The sequence below is a fragment of the Oncorhynchus nerka genome, unplaced genomic scaffold (assembly GCF_034236695.1).
Source record: "Oncorhynchus nerka isolate Pitt River unplaced genomic scaffold, Oner_Uvic_2.0 unplaced_scaffold_1290, whole genome shotgun sequence".
In the NCBI taxonomy this organism is placed as follows: Eukaryota; Metazoa; Chordata; class Actinopteri; order Salmoniformes; family Salmonidae; genus Oncorhynchus; species Oncorhynchus nerka.
Genome location: NW_027040055.1, coordinates 61921 through 67920, shown reverse-complemented (window position 1 = coordinate 67920; position 6000 = coordinate 61921).

The window sequence follows — 6000 nt, the reverse complement described above, 5'->3', positions numbered from 1 at the left end:
CATTCCCAGTCATGGCGCTGGCTGAATTCAGAGTTTTTGATTGTAAATAATCTATTTGTATGTTTTGCCTGGAAAGTTATGGTCGCTAGTGTTTGTATAAGAGATAAATTTAATGTTTTCAATAGATTGTTTAGGTTAAATTGATAGACTAATTCAACTTAAAATAATAACGAAGTGAATTCTGATGCGAGACGATGTCTGTTCACTAAATGATCTGCTGGAATAATGTATTGAGAATTGGGTCGTATTTAAATTACTGTATCAATAGAGAAGACAGTTACCTAAGTTAAAGAAATTCTGAATAATAGCGGGGAGAGAATGGCAATGGAAAGTGGTTACCGAAATGTTTTTCATTCTTATAGATTGACTGACGCATGTTATAATTTTGGCGCTGCGTGTTATTTTTAAAGAAATAGGATACATTCTCATAAGTGTGAAGAGCAAAGAGAAGAGGAAGTTATAAAGTTGGGGTTTTTAATCTTACGATAGAGGTAAGGAAAAACGTTGAAATGAGAGGGGTTATATTTTTACCCAACTGGGGAAAAAGAGGAAGAGAGTTAGTTGCTATGTTGGCTACTAATTGTCAGGGAAAGTTGCTGGAGGCAGGTAGATTGTTGTAGAATAACGTAAATTTGCGTTATTAGTTTGAATATACAATAACCTTACTCTAATTGTTTTGACCGTTGTTCAGGTCATTTTTTTTCTGTATTTCTAGCAGCTGATTCGCTAGGTGGGCATCAGAGATTTGTGGCGTTTATATTTACTGTATTGTTCTGAGAATTGGGAGACTGGATGTCTGAATCATAAAACATCGTAAGGATAGATTCTGATGGTTATTGATTCTTGGTTTGATTGTTTAAGTAACACCAGTTAATTTGAGCAGGAAAGTTCATGTAGTCTAACGTTATAGCATGTTTCCATTATGTGGAACAATGTCAGGTCATTAAAGATGATTGCTGGATTGAATAGTACGCCAACCTGTTGACAGAAGACTAAATGGGTATGAATGTTGAAAAGCAAACTTGGGCCAAACTAGTAAACTAGTATGTTAACGTGGGGAGTATCATATATTTGAATTATAGTGTTGTTACCGCAATAGTCAAAACAATTTCATATGGTTTGGGTAATTAGCTAGGTTGAATTTTGTATTTGAGTCCCTTTATAATTTGCTTTTTAAAAGAGAGGTTGGAATCAAGTATGATGCCTTGGCACTTAAAATCAGATACCACCAGGAGCTTTTTAGTAGTAGTTGGTTTTTGAGGAACATGCAGACTGTGTTTTATTTTATTGAGATGTAAACATGAGTCTCTGAGCAATTTTGTCATCTGAACCATTATAGTAGTGAGTTCTTGTGTAGTTTGTTATTTGCATGAATTTATCACTGTATCATCTGCATACATTGGAACTTCAGACCCTGTACAGACTAAAGGAAGATCATTAATGGATGTGCTGAACAGTATTGACCTTTGGGGAATGAAAGCTTTGTGGATATGAATGGAAAAAAGTTTGTTTTGATTTTTACGCTGAGACAGCACCAACTTTTGAAAGATTTGTTAAAATCAGGATAGTTTTTACATTTCTTTTCAGTTTTGTTTTACATTACTCTCATACGGAGATATGTGTGTAAAACTTGGGGGAGGATTCAGTTTTTTGAGGATTTGAATTGAAGTTATACAACTTAAGTGATATGTGAATGAGTTTATTGTATTGTTGAGTGTATTGTATTGTATTGTTGTGTTTGTTTTGTTCTATTCCCGAGGGATATAGGTCTAACTTTTTGATCCTTGGCTCTACGATGGAGTTGACAGTGAGATGGGGAGTATAAACCAATTTGAAAGAATAGTTTCAATAGAATGTTTTGATATTCTCTGTGAAATATGTTTAGATATGTGTATTAAGAATAATTGGTAAAAGTAATAATTGATCATGTAGTTAATGAACTGAACTAAACTATTGTTCTGATCTGTTCTTTCGAGGTTATCATGAAAAGTGACATCAGACGGTATCTTAATGCATGGAAGAGATAATTGGACTGAATGGTGTGTGTACCTCAATACCCCCTCTAACTGGCTGAAGAAGAGAGACAAAGGCATTGAAGGAGGCTTTCCTAACCACTTCTACCGAGAGAAAAGAACCAAGCCAGAAATTGGTGTACAGTATCAGATCTAAGCTATCAACTGCTTTTCTTTCATGTTTCTCTCATACTGTGAGAGTCCACTTGGAGTGATCACGGAGAAAGATCTGTTCTAACATTTTCTTATGATGCTGGTATATTGGTTGACGAATGGACAAGACATGAGTGGTAAAGATGAGACATTGAAATTGGGACATTATCATGGGCCGTCCACTTTGAACTGTAAAGCTATCTGAAGAAAAACGAAAGAGACGCCAGAAGATGCAGTGCCTGAGAGTGGGGGGTTGGTCAACTGTGCCATTAAATTGTTTATACTTTTGTGGTATCAGGTTGATTGAAGAGGTTGTCGTGGAAGAATCAGAATTTGTTGGTAACATATGTAAGATGTTTTATATTCAACAAATGTCTGTAAATGACTTCTCATCACATCAGAATGTTATTTTTGTATAATACTGTGGCGAGGTTGCAGTATCTGTTCTATGTCAAGACTAAGTTGCTTGGACCGCAGAGAGGGGAGAGGTCAAAGTATCATCATGTGTAAACATATCTCTTGGCTCCACGATGTCTGTGTGCCAGTCAGAGTGTCTCTGATCTTGTCAAGATAGGATTGGTTGTATTTAGAATTGGTTGTATCTAAATGATAATTTGATATATGCCTGTTGATATGGAGGATTGGTTTATGGTTCTGGGGTTTGAGAAAGGAGACAAAGCTGAATGATTTATTATGTCTATGCTGTCTGACTATGTGTGTTCTTTGCTATTAAAGGATCTCAGTTGCAATGTGAGGGGAGATTATTGAGAGACACTGAATTGATCTGAGAGTCACAGGGTGGTGATAGAGATCATATAATTAAAGATGGACTTTGATAACTAACTCTGACTTGTGTGTGGTTTGCTCTCATGATTTGGTAAATAGAGGAAATTTCCACGACAAAACACTCCTAACAACCAGACCACTAGGAGGTGTCCACATGGTCTGATAAACACTCCTAACAACCAGACCACTAGGAGATGTCCACATGGTCTGATTAACACTCCTAACAACCCCACCACTAGGAGGTGTCCACATGGTCTGATAAACACTCCTAACAACCAGACCACTAGGAGGTGTCCACATGGTCTGATAAACACTCCTAACAACCAGACCACTAGGAGGTGTCCACATGGTCTGATAAACACTCCTAACAACCCCACCACTAGGAGATGTCCACATGGTCTGATAAACACTCCTAACAACCATACCACTAGGAGGTGTCCACATGGTCTGATTAACACTCCTAACAACCCCACCACTAGGAGGTGTCCACATGGTCTGATAAACACTCCTAACAACCCCACCACTAGGAGGTGTCCACATGGTCCTAAAACACACCATTTGCTTCCTTTTTTATCACATTCTAATAATCAAACTGTTGGGGACAAATATGAACTGGTATAGTATGGTCAGATTGCTTGCGATTAGAGGGTTGGGCCAGTAACCGAAAGGTCACTGGTTCGAATACCCTAGCCGTCAAGGTGAAAATCTGTCTATGTGCCGTTAAGCAAGGCACTTAACCCTATTTTGCTCTAGTGGAACCGTACTACTATGGTTGACCCTGTAAAACAACACTTTTCACTGCATGTGACAATAACACATTACAATTCTTTCTCAATTACAACATTTAGTTTAACAATGTTGGTTATAAACCTTGTTGACATTAATCCAATGACACCTTGACTTGCATTACATTCTCACTGCAGAAAAACATCCTCATGTTATGGACCAACCAGAAATGTCACATATCTGTTTGACAGTAACCCTGGAGGAGGAATGTGTGAACTATCTTGTCATCTCTTTGGGTAACCACATTGGAACATTCTAGTCTTGAAGGACATGAACTGGAAGAACAGGTTTCAGCAAAGTATGGAGTCATTGTTTTCAGGAAGGTGTAACCATGATGATGGGAGGGACAGGAGGCAGACTAAGTGCAAGGGCAGCCACCTGAACTACTGTCCTACAGAGACAAACAGCATCTACACAAACAGCCACCTGAACTACTGTCCTACAGAGACAAACAGCCACCTGAACTACTGTCCTACAAAGACAAACAGCATCTACACAAACAGCCACCTGAACTACTGTCCTACAGAGACAAACAGCATCTACACAAACAGCCACCTGAACTACTGTCCTACAGAGACAAACAGCATCTACACAAACAGCCACCTGAACTACTGTCCTACAAAGACAAACAGCATCTACACAAACAGCCACCTGAACTACTGTCCTACAAAGACAAACAGCCACCTGAACTACTGTCCTACAAAGACAAACAGCCACCTGAACTACTGTCCTACAAAGACAAACAGCCACCTGAGCTACTGTCCTACAAAGACAAACAGCCACCCGAACTACTGTCCTACAAAGACAAACAGCCACCTGAACTACTGTCCTACAGAGACAAACAGCATCTACACAAACAGACACCTGAACTACTGTCCTACAAAGACAAACAGCATCTACACAAACAGCCACCTGAACTACTGTGCTACAAAGACAAACAGCATCTACACAAACAGCCACCTGAACTACTGTCCTACAAAGACAAACAGCATCTACACAAACAGCCACCTGAACTACTGTCCTACAGAGACAAACAGCATCTACACAAACAGCCACCTGAACTACTGTCCTACAGAGACAAACAGCATCTACACAAACAGCCACCTGAACTACTGTCCTACAAAGACAAACAGAATCTACACAAACAGCCACCTGAACTACTGTCCTACAAAGACAAACAGCCACCTGAACTACTGTCCTACAAAGACAAACAGCCACCTGAACTACTGTCCTACAAAGACAAACAGCCACCCGAACTACTGTCCTACAAAGACAAACAGCCACCTGAACTACTGTCCTACAGAGACAAACAGCATCTACACAAACAGACACCTGAACTACTGTCCTACAAAGACAAACAGCATCTACACAAACAGCCACCTGAACTACTGTGCTACAAAGACAAACAGCATCTACTCAAACAGCCACCTGAACTACTGTCCTACAGAGACAAACAGCCACCTGAACTACTGTCCTACAGAGACAAACAGCTACCTGAACTACTGTCCTACAAAGACAAACAGCATCTCCACAAACAGCCACCTAAACTACTGTCCTACAGAGGCAAACAGCATCTACACAAACAGCTACCGGAACTACTGTCCTACAAAGACAAACAGCATCTACACAAACAGCCACCTGAACTACTGTCCTACAAAGACAAACAGCATCTACACAAACAGCCACCTGAACTACTGTCCTACAGAGACAAACAGCCACCTGAACTACTGTCCTACAAAGACAAACAGCATCTCCACAAACAGCCACCTGAACTACTGTCCTACAGAGACAAACAGCCACCTGAACTACTGTCCTACAGAGACAAACAGCATCTACACAAACAGCCACCTGAACTACTGTCCTACAGAGACAAACAGCCACCTGAACTACTGTCCTACAGAGACAAACAGCATCTACACAAACAGCCACCTGAACTACTGTCCTACAGAGACAAACAGCATCTACACAAACAGCCACCTGAACTACTGTCCTACAGAGACAAACAGCCACCTGAACTACTGTCCTACAGAGACAAACAGCCACCTGAACTACTGTCCTACAAAGACAAACAGCATCTACACAAACAGCCACCTGAACTAATGTCCTACAAAGACAAACAGCATCTACACAAACAGCCACCTGAACTACTGTCCTACAGAGACAAACAGCATCTACACAAACAGGCACCTGAACTACTGTCCTACAGAGACAAACAGCATCTACACAAACAGCCACCTGAACTACTGTCCTAAAAGACAAACAG